The sequence below is a fragment of the Corythoichthys intestinalis genome, chromosome 22 (genome assembly GCF_030265065.1).
Source record: "Corythoichthys intestinalis isolate RoL2023-P3 chromosome 22, ASM3026506v1, whole genome shotgun sequence".
Lineage (NCBI taxonomy): Eukaryota > Metazoa > Chordata > Actinopteri > Syngnathiformes > Syngnathidae > Corythoichthys > Corythoichthys intestinalis.
Genome location: NC_080416.1, coordinates 32256015 through 32273125, shown reverse-complemented (window position 1 = coordinate 32273125; position 17111 = coordinate 32256015). Strand labels below are relative to the sequence as shown.

General features: G+C 41.8%; 1 protein-coding gene across 1 annotated transcript in view; it reads right to left on the bottom strand.

Annotated features, from left to right (window-relative positions):
* The window catches only part of jarid2b (jumonji and AT-rich interaction domain containing 2b), a 169425-nt gene that overhangs the window by 125814 nt on the left and 26500 nt on the right, over nt 1-17111 (bottom strand). The window lies entirely within an intron of this gene.

The window sequence follows — 17111 nt, the reverse complement described above, 5'->3', positions numbered from 1 at the left end:
CCTAATAAATTTAATAATAAAAAATATATATATACAGGATATATGCATATATTTTCCCCAAGTCGGAGCTTCCATGAACCTAATAAATTTAATAATAATTTTAAAAAATATATATATCGATTATTTTATTAAATAAAAATGCACGTTGATACGACGCACATAAAGGTAACTTCCATTTTAAAAAACATCGTTAGAAAGTTGTATGGACTTACAATCCGCTACCTTGTTGTTTCTTGTGGTCTTCGAAAATCATACTTGGGTGACGGCGCTTCAAGTGTTCGTTCATAGCCGACGTGCTACAGTGGTATGCGAGCTCAGCTTAGCAAAGAGTACACACAGTGGCACCCTCCATATTTTCCTTGAAATAATTCCAGGCTCTGGTGATTCTGGTCCGCTTTTTTGGCTTTATGCATCTTTCACGTGTCACCAATTCTGCCCTTTTTGGTAATTAGCGGTGTTTCCAACTCCTCGCCGTACTGAGGATTCACTTGGCTCGTTGTCGTCGGTTCGTCCGATTTCCTCCTCAGCAAGGCGGCGGCGTGCATAAAAACACCGAGAGGCGTCGGATGGCTCTTTATGGATACTTTTATAGCCCAAAACAAAAACGTAGGGAATGCAACTGAACTCCGCGCTACCCGCGCACTTTCCCAACTCACCGATCTCGCTCCCTCTCTCTCGCTCGCCCATGTTCTTCCTCTTTGCTCAATCTGACAATGCCGGTCACATTGAAATAACAGCAGCCCCTTTGGGGGTGCCAGTAACAACCGCTTGTATCGCGAACGCCCGCCATTCTCAACTTTATCCGCATGCAATTTTTTTTAACCCGTCATTACCCGCCGACGGTATGTTTTGCCCGTCGACGCATTTACGTCATCGATGACGTCGAGAACGTCGACTAGTCGGGACAGCTCTAGTTTGGTTAATGACCTCCACCAGTAGGTGGAGTTGAGGTTGAGAATAGGTTCAGTATGTTTGTTGTGTTCAAGATAACTCAAGAATAAATACAGGGATTATCAAACTTTGATTGATTATGATTGATGTGAGTACTTTGTTAAATTTCTTAATAAAGTACAATTGAACTAAATAAAAAATAAAAAAATAAAAAAATAAAACAATGCTAGCGCGCATGCTAGTGTGCATGCTAGCGCATGTTTTTCATGTGCCCAATAATGCGGTGCGCCTTGTGTGTGTATGTTAAATAAAAAATATCCCCCTAAAATGAGCCTGCGCCTTTTATTACGGTGTGCCCTTTGGTTGCGAAAATAAAGTAAATAAAACCATTATGTTGGGTGGCTTCGTTTTACACTTAAACTGCCGACTCTAGCAACTTTCTTTCTGGCTGGTTAGACGAGGGGTCTTCTCCTCCAGTTTAGAATATGGATGGAATAAACGGAGTATGTGTTGTGGTTGTTAGTAGAAAGGATGTGAACTTTCCTCCTTTTGAAATCACCACCAATAGGTGAAAATCAATTTCATGACAATAACAATCCAATATTCTTCCACTATTTGATTGAAGACGATATGTAGACATTATGGAAGTGCAGAGCCGCCAGTGTTGGTGAAACATTTCTACCCGGGCTTACTCTTTTTTTAACGTATTTCCAGCTTGTTTTAACCTATTGCTAACCTTGTTTTAATGTATTGAAACTTTGTTTTAACATAGTGCCAACTTGGTTTTAATGTAATGCGAACCTCAGTTCAACGACTAGTTAGGGGCAAAGGCTAAATGCTAAAAACATTACATTTTCCCATAGTTCCTCAGGGTTTGGGCATATGCAGTACAACTGCGCATGCCCGAACCCTGAGGACCTATGAGAAAAGGTAATGTTTTTAGCATTTAGCCTTCGACACTAACTAGTCGTTGAAATAAGTTTTCCAATACGTTGAAACCAAGTTGGCACTACGGTTAACAACACGTTAAATTGAGATATTAATACTACATTAAAACAAGGTTAGCAATAGGTTGAAACGAGAAAGCCCTTGCCTGGTACACCAGACTCACCGCTGTTCTAATTATTGAGTCTGGCCACCATTTAGCGGATACCATTTCCAGGGCGGAGCAAGCCACAGCAAACAGACAGCGGAGTGGACCAATCAGCGACTTGCAGACGTGACGTTAGTAAAACGACGAGGGCAGGACGAGGGACTTGCGCGTGGAAGAAAACATACGAGGAGAGCGGAGTTTATTCAACATGGCTAGCGCGAGACAGACTGTTGTCAATGACTCGTGTCGATGTGTTTTTGGTAATTTAAAACTGATTTTACCGTGGATTGGAACATATTCTCAGCTCTCCTGTTCACCATCTGTGTTGTTGTGGAGATGACTTTCAACGCGCAAGAGTGACGTTGCTCGTTAAGAACACGTCACGCAAATAAACGAATCTGATTTGTCGATTGATTTTGTACCTGCTCGAGAGGCCGTTAATGGGCTGGGTCCCAGACTTTTCTCTCAGTGTTTGAAAAATACAGGGAGAACAGTCTGGCCGTGCCAGGCAAAGAAAGCCCGGGTAGAAATGTTTCACTAACAATGGCAGCTCTGCGTTTAGTAGACATTTCAACGTTTTTTGACTAATTTGTAGCTGGAAATTTCAGTCATTTGAATGAAAAGCATTCTTTTAAACTAAACTTTTAAACGTTTTTCTCGTTACGATTCAATCTCAACGGTTCGATAGGTCCAGACGGGTTTATTGTTCCGCCACGTCGCTGCTCCTCTAAAACAAAAACCCTGGTTTTTCGAGCGAACGAAAAGTCCCAGAGGACCCGAAGCGAGTGTGAACCCCTAGCGGGCCCGGCGGGAACGTTTGACCCGGAGCGCTAGCACATGGAACACGTGTTCCTCGGGATCCTCCCCTCCCCGCAAACATCTGTTCTCCCGTCACACCTGCTCCTTTTTCCCCTCCTCCCAACAGCCCATCTTCTTCTTGTCAAGCCTTAAGAGCAGCTGGAGCGCCAGCGAACCGGGCTATTCCGCCACCCCCTCCCTTCTCTGGGTTTGTGCGGTGAGGAGAGCAGGGATCTGTCGGCCACACAAACCACATGAGGAGAAAGCGAAGACGCTTCTTTTTTGTCCCGACTTCCCACTTACAACATTGTTTTCCCACACTGTCAGTCTCGTCATGTTTTCGCTCCGTGACGCTAATCGCACGAGAGGGATATTCTTTCGGCGGAAATCTTGGCACGAGACGCGCCAACAACAATCTGACATGTTAGCAATTGAAAGATGAAGGGTTAGAGAAGAAAGCGCAACAAAAATGAAATAGAGAAAAAAGCAGAGACTGAGGTTTTGCGTACCGCAACATAGCGCTAATTGACAACTCGCTATGCTAGTTTACTTGGACCGTTTTTAAGAGTAAGTGGCTGTTTTTCATAACTAAAAATGAAACAAGCCAATAGACACATATGTTACAATATTTTTGGTATACAAGCGTGGCCTAAATTACCCAAAATGTCATGTCTCAAATACAAATCGTTTTGATGAATAATCTACATTTTCATGAAAAAAAAAAAAAATACAATTATAAATTAATAAACTAAAAAAAAACAACCCTAAAAAACAAAAATAAATAAAACTTGAAATACACTCCCCAATAACACAGACTGATTTTTATTTTTAAACCTTTGCCTGCCATTGACAAAGATAGACGGCCAATTCATTTAAACAGTGTGGAATGCTCATCGTTCAATGGCATTGACGGTGTGAGACACCCAGTCTGTTTTCACTGGAAAGGGCGAATGAATGAACGCTCATTCATCCCTCTCCCGGTCCAAATAGATTGGACGTTTAGCACGGTCAATGGCAGCCAACTACTTTATTTCATAGTATTGAAAGTGCCTGTGACACGATAAAAAAAAAAAAATCTTAAATATGATTTTAATTCACATAATAATGCTATTTTGAGACGATTCAACTATATACAACAATTTGGCAAAGCGCAGATGAGGAAAGACTTTTAATCTGTGGTTTAGCCTTGCCTGTCATTATAGCGCTTTAGCGCTCCCAGCTGGGTGATGACGTCGGCAGAGTAACGATTTCAGCTGGTTAGAATTCAACCCAATGAGGGGAGGATTCAAAGCAAAGCAAGGCAAGGCAATTTATATAGCACAATTTAACACAAGGCAATTCAAAGTGCTTTACATCCCATGAAGATCATAAAAATCACAATAAATCAATAGAACGTAAAAACAGACAATTCCAAATGAGGAAAATGCGACAGAGCAGCAAAATGTCATCATTGTTTAAATTGCTCTACTCCAATATTTTTACAGGATATTCTTTTTATCTAAGTATTTTTCCCCAATTGCTAAACAAATTGTATGGTCATGACAAATAACAGTCTTGTGCTAAAAGGAATATGAAATATTAAAAATGCATTTATTCGGTATTACACGGCTAAATTACTGCATAATGGTCAAAACTGCCAACTTCTTTATGCCAACTGATTTAGTCCGGATTTGTCATTTCCCTTCCCCGGCTTCAGAGACGGAGGAAAGAGCGTAAACAAAACAGGAGGCGTGACAGCTCACCAACATGGCAACCCGAACGGAGCAGCTTGTCCAACTCTTATTCTCGCCTATCAAAAATGAAAATTCACACAATACTACACCAACTCATGTCACACACGGCGGCGGGGTTGATTGTCTTCACCGATCAGCCGTGGTGGCAGTGCTCAACGCCGGGAATGAACGCTGAAAATAGACAAACCGGCCAACGTCGGAGCGGGGGTTTGCTCGTGGCCAAGCCAAGGAAAGCGCATTCTCGGTGGGCACGCGCATAGGACCGAGGGGGTGGAAGTGACCATGGTGTGTGACAAGCCACCGGTCGTCGGCAGAGTGGCCTTTTCAGTGGACTTGAAGCATTGTCACCCACAAAATGCAAGCAACCTCCTTATTAAAACGTATGCCATGATCCCAGTATTTGACATAAACACGTAGTTTACCCACTTCCTCGTTGGTTCAATAGTTTCACAGTTGCCAAACTTTTTTTGGTCATTCTCCGCGGTGAACGGGAACTTTTTTTTTTTTAATACCAAAAGGCTCACACGCCTCTCCCTGGTGCAGCAACAAAAGCCTGCAGCACATTGGACTGGCGTGATGCAAAAAATAAATTAATCCGCAAAATCAGATGAATCCGCAGTCCATCTGCACGCTATATAGCAATGACTATTGTGAGATAGTGACCCAGCTGACGTCACATTCACATTCTTCCTCAATCCAGGAAGTCACTCATTTTCATGGCGCGGGATTAAAAAAATTTAATAAATAAATCAATGGGTTCCACACAGATCCAAGCGGTCCATTTCGTTCAGGAGCATAAAATACCGCATGAAATATGAAATAAACATGCATTTTGCCGTCATAGGCACTTAAAGGAATTGCTTTACAAATGTGACAATGCTGTACACATTAGCGATGGACACTGTAATCCTTTAGCTACCTCATACAACAACACATACTCTGTGACCTCGGCTGGCAGTGAATGAGTTTAGCTCAAGTTACCGTAATTTCCCGAATATACCGCACACTTTTTTTTCCCCCAAAATCAACTTGTAACATCATGGTGCGCATTATAAACGGGTACATGGATGGAGACAGAAATATATATATATATATATATATATATATATACACACATATATTAGGAATGTCAAAATTATCGCGTTAACACGCGGTAATTAATTTTTTTAATTAATCATGTTAAAATATTTGACGCAATTAACGCACATGTCCCGCTCAGACAGTATTCTGCCTTTTGGTAAGTTTTACAGCAAGGTTTTTTGTGCTGTCTAACAGCGAACTCTTGTGGTCGCTTTGCGACATGGTTTATTGCTTTCTTGCCAGTTCAATATGGCTGCACGACGTCTCGGGCAGACGCCTACGTTGTAATGTTGTGCTTATATAATCCTTGGACAAGATTTGTCCGTAAGTATGGTTGTTGTAAAGCATGTACATATTATGTTAGTAAGCGAAATGTTATATTTTTTGTATGAGACGCTTTTTGTTTAGTGAACCTGTGTAGCGTGCTAAGCTAACGTTGTTGCTAATGCAATGCTTGTGTACTTTTTTTTTTTTTGTAGTTTCACTACAGTCTAAAGAGGACAGTGGTTTGAGGCCATTTTATTAATAAATCAGATGAAAAAGGAAGAAGTCTGATTATTAAGGCGTCGTTCATTAGCTGTCTAGCTTTGGAAAAAGTAGACGCTTCGGAGTGAGGACAGCATAGACAGATTTAAATGACAGTAGAGTGAAATGCCCACTACAGTCCTTATGTACCGTATGTTGAATGTATATATCCATCTTGTGTCTTATCTTTCCATTTCAACAATTTATTTTACAGAACATACATATAATTTACAGAAAAATATGGCATATTTTATAGATGGTTTGAATTGGGATTAATTATGATTAATTAATTTTTAAGCTGTAATTAACTCGATTAAAAATTTTAATCGTTTGACAGCCCTAATATATATAAACCGATTTTTTAAAATTGACACGGCCACGTTGTGTTGAAGAAACGTATGCGGCAACCCGTTACCGACCATTACGGTACGTGACGTCACCACTTTGTTTCGGTAATACATCACTCTAATCGGCCGAATGATTTCGTCTGTGTTATTCATTCATTCATTCATTTTCCATGCCGCTTTTCCTCACGAGGGTCGCGGAGGTGCTGGAGCCTATCCCAGCTAACTTGGGGCAGTAGGCAGGGGACACCCTGAACTGGTTGCCAGCCAATTGCAGGGCACAAGGAGACATAAAACCATTCACGCACACACTCATACCTACGGACAATTTAGAGTGTTCAGTCAGCCTACCATGCATGTTTTTGGGATGTGGGAGGAAACCGGAGTTCCCGGAGGAAACCCACGCAGGCACGGGGAGAACATGCAAACTCCACACAGGAAGGCCGAAGCCCGGGATTGAACCCTTGATCTTAGAACTGTGAGGCAGACGTGCTAACCACTCAGCCACCGTGCAGCCTCTGTGTTAAATTCTGCTTTTTTTTTTACTCTTCGTAAAGCACAGAATTTAGTTTATTGAACTCATTTGAGTCAACGTTTATTGCAGCTCCACAACTCGGACCATAACAAACGTAACAACACACTTCCCGTGTGTGTCCGTGAACTATATGTCCGTCGGGAAACTCAAACCCAAATAACAATAGTTCCTATTGTTACTGTCGTGCTCTCACGGATTTCCGACTTATACGTTCTCACTTTCATTTTACCATATCAATCCATGGAAGAAACATTTATTCATCATGATGAAACGAGCAAGTTATACAGCAGCCTTTAAAAGAAAAGTCACATCTGTTTTGTTTTCTCCTAGATTCTGGTAAGTTGAAGAAGTTGTCAAATCATATTATTACCGTAAATATTGTCAGTTTATGGTAATGTTTTGAACTACCAATGTGCTATGCTTGTGCTGTGTTTCACCAGTCAGTGAAATGGCATTTCTGTATTTGTACACGAGCTCTGTTCTCTTGTATTCTTCTATTTATTGGTGCTAAAATTAGGGTGCGCGTTATAAACGGGTACAATAATTTCCCCTAGATTTTACAAGTAAATTTGAGACGCACATTATACACGGGTGCGCCTTATATCCAGGAAATTTCGGTAACTTTTGAATCGATTTAGTGAAAGGGTTTAGCAACCGACCGCATTTTTCTAGAAAATCAAGCCCCATTTCTCAAAACATCCATTTTTAGTTCTTGGTTTTACTCTACCAAAAGTTTCCTGTCAGCAGAGATTGCAAAGTTATTTTTGTAAAATGCTCGGGAGCTTTTCACGACTTGCAGCACGTCATAGGGAAACTGCCACCAAGTCATTTCTTTCTGTCAATAAAGTCAAGGCCAGACAAGGCCATGACTTAAGTCTGTCGTGTCTTCTTGAAGAGAGCTAGCGTCATTTGAGGAAAACCGGCATGCTCTTGCGTGCCAGTCGCTGCCTTGAATAATTAACTCTGTGCCTGTTTATCCTCCGGGTTTACTGGACCGTGGGCTTTTAACGTTCTTCTGGTTTTGGGTTCAAAACATCAGGAGGAAAGTATAAAATAAGTCATCAAACAAAATTTTTCATGCGTTTCCACTTCAAATGGATTGGGCGTCTAGCAGCCATTGAGTTGATAAATCAAATTTGCTCTTCGTCTGGCCAAGATTTCATTTTAATGTTAGATGAGAATGAACATGCCCACACTGATACAGGTCTTTTCATACTTCTGCAGTCAATCGAAATGAGTTTATCTCTAGTGGAGGCCTGCAGCTATCGATTATTTTAGTAGTCAATTAATCGATGAACTAGTTAGTTCGAATAACTGAGTAAACGAATAAACATGAAAAATTAAAATACCTGAGCTGAGCCTCAAACGGTATTTTTTTTAAATGAGGATCTATGTACAACAAAAGAACAATTGGCTAACTTACATAGCAAACGTCCGCTAGCTTAAATGCTATAAAATGCTAACGTTTTTTTAACAATGCTATTAGCAAAAGGTTCAAACACATATTCCCACAAAAAATGGCTTAATATATCTATAAATGAAATTACGAATGCATTAAAAAACATTACCTCAAATAAAAACTTATGTTGGTCTTAACAGGGAGCAGTTGGATTCAGCCATGTGAAATGAGGCAGACCAGAGGGCAGTGTATCCACCCTAATCGATAAAATCAAATGAAAACACTTTCAAAATACACTATTACAAGGCCACTTTAATTAACCGAATACTCGAAGCAATAAAATTTAATTCGAATATTTTTTTCTAATCGAATACTCGGGTTAATCGATTAATTAACTTGGCGGGTCCAAGGATGGGGGATGCCAAGGACTTGAACTTTAATTGAATTGAATTAATGGTTGCAGCACTACTCTAGTAGGTGTCCTATCTAGAGTTGTCCGATATCATCTGGTGGCCGGTAATTTCGTTTAAAATAATACCACCATCGGTTTAGTACCAATATATGCGTGTTGGCTTAAAAGTTAATGTACAACCCTGCAGCCTTTGTACATTGGCTGGTCTTAGCTTAGCACAGCAACTATGCTTAGAATGACCTCTAGATGTCTCCAAACAAAGATGCTGGGAATTTGTTCAACCAGCCCCCCATTTTGATTAAAAGGGATGTCCCAACAACTAGCGCAAACGTAGCACAAACGAATGGCACCCCTTCAGGTCCATTTTCCTGTAAATGGGGGCTGCAAGTCACGTCATCACTGGAACTTAATATCTCAAGCCCTCCATTTACGGCATAACGGACCCAAACTAGTGCCATTCATTTGTGTTACGTTTGCACTAGTTGTTGAGACACCCCTCTGTCATTGAAAGAGCTGGTACGCTCAGTCAGCTGCGGGAGTTGGATACTGAAAAGCTGAGTGACGTCATCACTCGAAATTAATATCTCAATATTTATAGAACGATAGCAACACAAACAATTTTTTACAGCACAAACAAGCACAAATGTAGCACAAACGATTGATATCCTTTTTAGATAAATTTGTGTCTGATGGGGGGGGCCTAACTTCACGGATGGGCTTGTAAGCACTGTGTGAGCCATATAAGCCATATAACACTTTTCATTTGTCAGGAATATCTCAGAGGGAACATGTTTCCAAAAAAAAAAAAAAAAAAAATGTTTGCACTATTTTCAGTTGAGTAATACATATAGTGGTGCAATATTGGCCCTTTTTTATTATTTCAGTTGAAGTTATTCTGTTATTTTTCACAGAATGTTTATCTTATTTGGAAAACCTTGAAGTTGTTACATTTGCAGTGGTACCTCGACATACACGAGCTTTTCGACATCCGACGTAAAATTTGACTCGCCATTTGTTTCTACATCCGACGACATGCTCGAAATATGACGATTTATGACAGCGCCGCAGTTACTTTGTTTTCCCGCAAGACTGACGCACAGTAGATTTTTTTGTGAGAGAAATCAACATGGGTTCCGAGAATGTTAGTGCAGGTGGTGAAAAAAGGAAAAAGGTGAGGCTTACCATTGAAATGAAGATGTGAATGATACAGAAATATGAGCATAGTGGGCGCGTCCGTTAACTGACTTGACAATACGGCCTTAGAGTGTCTAGAATCTCGACGGTCCTCCTCCGACCTCCGTTCGCCAGTCTTTATAAGTTAAGGTGACAATTGTTATTGTGGCAACATCGCCAAAGAAATCGCCAGCTTCGTCAGGTTTCTAATCATTTTTTCCAGCAACTTTTGCAACACAACACGCCTACTATCCACTGCAGTTCACGCCAGCAACAAAACATTAAAAGAGGAAGTAAAATCTCTACCGCGCACTCTATCTCACTGGCACGTCAGCCACGCGGTGCGTTCAGGTACAGCACGCAAAAAATATCTGCAACATTTGAACCAGATTCGTTACACTATGACAGGAATTATTATTATAATATTCGGATTTTTATTTATAATTTATTTGTTTTGCTATGTGTAATTGCCAGATGTAATAGTACCAGCAGTATTTATTAAATATTTAATGTAGGTTTTCAGGCTGTGGAATGAATAAATGGAAATTATAATGTATTCTAATGGGAAAATCCCGCTCGACATAGGACCATTTCGACTTGCAAGGTCCTGGAACGAATTAACTTCGTATGTAGAGGTATCCAATCGGGCATCACAAAAACAAGTAGTCATAATAGATATTTATATGTATACATATATATATATACATACACATATATATAAATGTTAAATCCACAACCACATATATCAAACGGATTTCTGGAGTTGGACACCATTGGGATATCAGCTAAAAAGTAATTATCTGACAACTCTCCTCCTATTTATTTGCAGTGGGACGGCGACAGTCAGTTTTGTTTTCGTCAACAATGACCGAAATATTTCGTCAACGAACAATTTTTTTCATGATGATGACGAGCTAAAAACGTGTCTTGGGAGACTAAAACATAACGAAATGGATGCCAGCTGTCATCTGATTAGACCAGAACAAAATGAAAATTCACCAGTTTTGTCATAAGTTCACAATGTGTGACATTTTCTTACCGTATGTCTAGTTAGCAGTGTTAAGTCGTGTCACTCATGTGATGTGCTGCGCCTCCCCACCGCCCAACACACATGCTTACGCACTGGCCCATGAGTAAGCTTGTGTCCACTCCAGGCTCCTTTGTGAAACATGTGTCAGGTGCCGCTTGGTAAGTTTTGTTTTCCTCGTTTGGCTAGATGTGCCATGTTGCTTTAGCCTTTAAAGGTCAGTGCCGAGTGATCATTCCACACTACGTAACTTGTAGCGTTAGCATAGCATTCACGCATAGACTTCATAATAGTATTGACGGATATTGCGCCTTGCATTGAAGTAGGGGGCTGCCCACATCAAGAGAAGCTATTCACAAACACACGCACTCAGCGATCTAACGCCGGATTTTTGTTGAAAAAGTTCAAAAGCTGTCCCGCATACAAACCGGAAGGATTGTCTCAGGAGTGATTATTGAGGATTCAAGGTAATTATTATAATTAAGAATTTATTCACAAGAATTTTCAACGAAAAGCTGTTTACATAAGGCGGCCGCTAGCTACATTCACTACAGGACTAGCATTGTACTTCGATATTTTTACGTAAAATAAATGCTAAAAACTGCACTTTTTTGCTTTTAACCAAGAATCAAGACCGTTTTACATCCATATCTATAAAGAATTCAAGGATTTTAGCATTCATTCACAAGAATTTTCAACGGAAAAAGCTCTGTTGGGGATTCCACTCTGTCAGCTTTGACGGCCTCACCAACAATGCAGGCCCCCTATTTATCGGTCCCGCACCCCGTCAATACATTATGAAGTCGGTTCACGTTAGCATTAGCATGTTGAGTGTCATCTTAAACGCTTGGAAAACTTTTTACATAGTTTGGGGTGCCCAGGTGAGTTTAATTAATTGAAAATAATGTGCTGTTTTGCTGCTGTGTGTGTATTATTATTACAAAGATGGTGATGTCCTTGTAGAATGTACAATTGTGAACTCGTCTGTCAATGTTCATTCCAAATTGTTGGAAACCTTTTATTTATTTATTCATAAACTAAAACTTTTGAAGTTTATAGACGAAAACATTTTGGGTAATTGTCGACTAAAACTGGACGAAATTTGTCATAGTTTTCAACTACTACAATTAGACGAAGACAAACATATTTTGAAATGACTAAAATATGACTAAGACTAACATGTATTTTCGTCTAAATGATTAAGACGAAAATTATAAGGGCTGCCAAAAACAGCGCTGGTGGCTGTGAAAGGAACATTTGTTTATTCGCTTCTTCCCACTTCAAATGGATGGGACGTCTATCGCCGTCAATGGCATCCAATCAATAAACGCATGGCAATACCCGAGAGGGGTGGGTACGGAGGCTTCGGCATGAATCACTCGCACTCGTGACCCAAACACACAACACAAAGAGTCTTCACTCTGGGAAGCTTTTCAAATTGGAGCCTTTTGATTGATTAAATGCTAATTTTTCAAATCTGGGATCAACACGCAGATATTTGTCAATCCATGAAAACATAATCCCCGAATGGGATTCGCTACAGCGCATCAGGGAAAACTGACAGCGCTCTCCTTTTCTGTTTTTATGGCTGGGGGAGGTGGGGGCACACACGCCCCCCCCCCCCTTCACCCGGATTAGCCGTCAATCCAATTGTATTCAGCGTCGGCCCGCCAATCGGATGACGGCATGAGGAGGGGAAGCGGCCGGGATTGGCGGAGGACGTCGGCCGTGCCCCGACAACAGTGGCAAAGCCTGCGGAATCCCCCCCCCCCCTTCACGCGAGGCCCTAAGGCCTCCCCAAGCGTGCCGTTCCAAGCGTTGCAGTCTTCACGGGGTCCCCCTTTCTTCCCTGCGCCGTGACGGCGAGCAGGATTCCGCGGAGAGTTCGTCGAGTTCTCGGAGGATTTCCGCACGAGCGCTCGGGTTGAACGAGGTCTCTCCGCTGACCTACTTCTCGGCTAAACGCTGAGCTCACGCGACAAATGCCGCTGGAGCGACTGCTCTGGGTTTGTCGACGGAGGCTCCCGACCTCTCGGGGGCCCCTGACGCAACCCCCGGACCCCCAAAGAAGAACCCCACCTCCCCGTGTAAGCGGGCGGTGTAAACAGTCAGTGACAAAGAATGGGAAAAAAGCAGGCATGTGCCTCATTAACACTGGATGACTGACTACAAGACTCAATAGCTTGACTTATGAGGATTCTTGGCCACCATTGACGGCGCTAAACGTCCTATACATTTGGACTGGGAGGGGTGAATGAACAAAATTGGAGGGACGAACTAACATTCATTCAATCACTATCATTAACTGAACCGAAACATGATCCTTCTATGCTAGCCGGCCCAGTTTGGATAAATTTGACGTATATCATAGCCAATGGCAGTGAACGAGTGAAATACTGTTCCAAGTGGTATTCAAAAGTCTTCAGTTTCACTTGATGAAACCTGTAGGAACCCTGGAGATTAGGGGTGTGACGAAATATCAAAATGGTGATATATTGTGATACTTTGCATCCCAAAGGGTTATCGATATGCTCGTGCCAGTAATCAAGATACCGTTTTAAGCAGGTGTCAACATTTATAGAAAAAAAAATTAACAATTTGCTACCAAAATCTTCTACCATAAAAGTGTCTCAGTTAACTCTATGGCTGTCATTTATGGCGCTCGATGCCCACTCCATTTAGACTGGGAGGGCCGAATCGAAACTAGCACATTCGCAGCTTTCAGATTTTCGGGGCATTTAAAGGTCACTTTCTATTTATTTTAGGGTATTTACAGGTCACTTACTGTTGAGTTCGATTCACTGCCTTTTCATTCCCGTGTCACTTCCTATTCTGTAACTCAAAATCAACAGTCCCTGTTCTGTAACTCAAAATCAACAGGAAGTGACCCTTAAAATATCCCAAAATCAACAGGAAGTGACTGGCAATCAACAGTTAATTATCTGAAATGGCCCAAAATGACCTATTTGCCTGGCAATAGCTGCCAGTGACGGCCATGGAAGTGGGAGGGGCCCGTTGGAAGTGGCTCATTCACTGCCACCCTCCCAGTTCAAATAGTTTGGACGTCTACTAGTGATAAGCTTGCAGCAGAAGGATGAAGATATTTTTTCTGTTTATATTAGCTGTTTGTTATCCTAGAACGGGGGTCAGCAACCCGTGGCTCTAGAGCCGCATGCGGCTCTTCAGCGCTGCCCTAGCAGCTCCCTGCAGCTTTTTCAAAAATGTTTGAAATTGGAAAGGGATGGGGGAGGGAAATATCTATTTTTGTTTAATATGGTTTCTAAAGGAGGACAAACACGACACAAACATTCTTCTAATTCATTAATTTTGTAATGAAGTTAAACTTGAGGCGGCATCATACAATGGAGTAGTCACGTGGTGTTTCATTCTCAATAGGATGCACTGCAGGGAAAAAAAACATTTACAGTATCTTCCCAATTATAAGGAGCATCGGAGTATAAGGTGCACCTTTAATGAATGGCCCATTTTAAGTAGCAGTAAGTACACCCCTCACATTTCTGCAGATATTTAAGTATATCTTTTCATGGGACAACACTGACATAATGACACCGTGACACAATGAAAAGTAGTCTGTGTGCAGCTTATATAATAGAGTTCATTTATTTTCCCCTCAAAATAACTCAAAATATAGCCATTAATATCTAAACCCCTGTCAACAAAAGTGAGTACACCACTTAGAAACTACATCCCTCAATGTCAAAATTGAGTACTGCTTGTCATTTTCCCTCCAAAGTGTCATGTGACTCATTAGTGTTACTAGGTCCAGTTGTGCATAGGGAGCAGGTGTGTTCAAATTTGTAGTGGTCTCACACACTCTCATACTGGTCACTGAAAGTTCCAACATGGCACCACATGGCAAAGAAAACTGAGGATCTTAAAAGACATATTGTTGCGCTACATGAAGATGGCCAAGGTGACAAGATGATTGCCTACACCCTGAAACTGAGCTGCAGCACAGTGGCTAAGATCATCCAGCGTTTTAAAAGAGCAGGGTCCACTCCGAACAGGCCTTGGGTTGGTCGTCCAAAGAAGCTGAGCGCACGTGCCGAGCGTCACATCCAAATGCTTTCTTTGAAAGATCGTCGCAGGAGTGCTGTCAGTATTGCTGTAGAGATTGAAAAGGTCTGTGTGTGTGTGGGGGGGGGGGGGGGGGGGGGTCAGCCTGTTAGTGCTCAGACCATACACCACACTCTACATCAAACTGGTGTGCATGGCTGTCATCCCAGGAGGAAGCCTATTCTGAAGACGGTGCACTAGAAAGCCTGCAAACAGTTTGCTGAAGACATGTCAACAAAGCACATGGGTTACTGGAACCATGTCTAATGGTCTGATGAGACAAAGATTAATTTGTTTGGCTCTGATGGTCTCAAGCATGTGTAGTGGCGACCAGGTGAGGAGTACAAAGATAAGTGTGTCATGCACACAGTCAAGCATGGTGGTGGGAATGCCATGGTCTGGGGCTGCATGAGTTCTGCAGGTGTTGGAGAGTTACATTCCATTGAGGGAAACACGTACTGTGAAATACTGCAGCAGAGCATGATCCCCTCCCTCCAGAAACTGGGTCTCAGGGCAGTGTTCCAGCATGACAATGACCCCAAACACACCTCCAAGATGACCACTGCTTTACTGAAGAGGCAGAGGGTAAAGGTGATTGACTGGCCAAGCATGTCTCCAGACTTGAACCCAATGGGGATCCTGAAGCAGAAGGTGGAGGTGCGCAAAGTCTCAAACATCCGGCAGCTCCGCAACGTCGTCATGGAGGAGTGGAAGAGCATTCTAGTGGCAACCGGTGAAGCCCTTGTCAACTCCATGCCCAGGAGAGTAAAGGCAGTTCTGGATAATAGTGGTGGCCACTGGCCACACAAAATATTGACAGTTGACATGTTGTATGTTAATACTGACAACTCTCACTAAGGGGTGTACTCACTTTTGTTGCCAGGGGTTTAGATTTTAATGGCTATACAATATTTCGAGTTATCTTGAGAGGAAAATAAATTAACTCTATCATATAAGCTGCACACAGACTACTTTTCATTGTATCAAAGTGTCATTTTGTCAGTGTTGTCCCATGTAAAGATATACTTAAATATCTGCAGAAATGCAAGGGATGTACTCACTTTTGTGATACACTGCAGTGTGCACCGCATTATAAGGCGCAGTAGTAGTAGTAGTAGTAATACTAGTAGTTGGGGTTGCGTTAAGCATCCTCTAGATCAGGGTGTCCAAACTTTTTGCAAAGGGATCCAGATTTGGTGTGGTAAAAATGTGGGGGGCCGACCTTGGCTGACGTCCTTTACGTAGAACAATATAAGCAAATTTTAGCAAGCCATTCTGTGTGTCACATTTGCTTTATTTTATTTTTTTTTTTATTAGTACTTTTAACAATCTCGCAACTAGCCTTTGTGGCGTTCTCTTTCCACTCTCAGGTTCTAGCGAAATTAAACTACCTTCAAGTTGCTTCAATTTCTCGCTGCTTATCTTCCCTGCGAATCTTGTCGTACATGTCAGCGTGTCTTGTTTTATAGTATCGCCTCACATAGAACGCTTTAAAAACAGCGACTGTCTCTTTGCAAATGAGGCAAACACAGTTGTTGCGTATTTTAGTGAAGATGTAGTCCAATTTCCACCTATCCTTGAAGCGTCGGACATCGCAGTCAACTTTTTTTTGTTGTTGATTGTCCCCATTTTAAGAAAATAGCAAGTAAAGCGTAACATGGGGTAATGTTGTTTCGAGTGCTGCTGCCTTTTAGTGGGTAAATGAGGAACAGCATTTGTATGTAAGCTACTTCATATGCTGGTAGCAGTACTGCTGACCAATTTATTAAGTCTGTGTGTGGACCAGACGTAATTGATTTTGTGACAGATGCTGGGGGCCGGATGAAATTTGACCACGGGCCGCATTTGGCCCCCAGGCCGGACTTTGGACATGGATACTCTAGAAGGAGCTGTGCTAAAAGGAATGTGAAGCTATAATTAACCAATATTGATGCATATATAAGGCGCATTGGATTATCAGGCGCACATTCGGCATTTGAGAAAATTGAAGGACTTTAGGTGAGCCGTATCGTGCAGAAAATAAT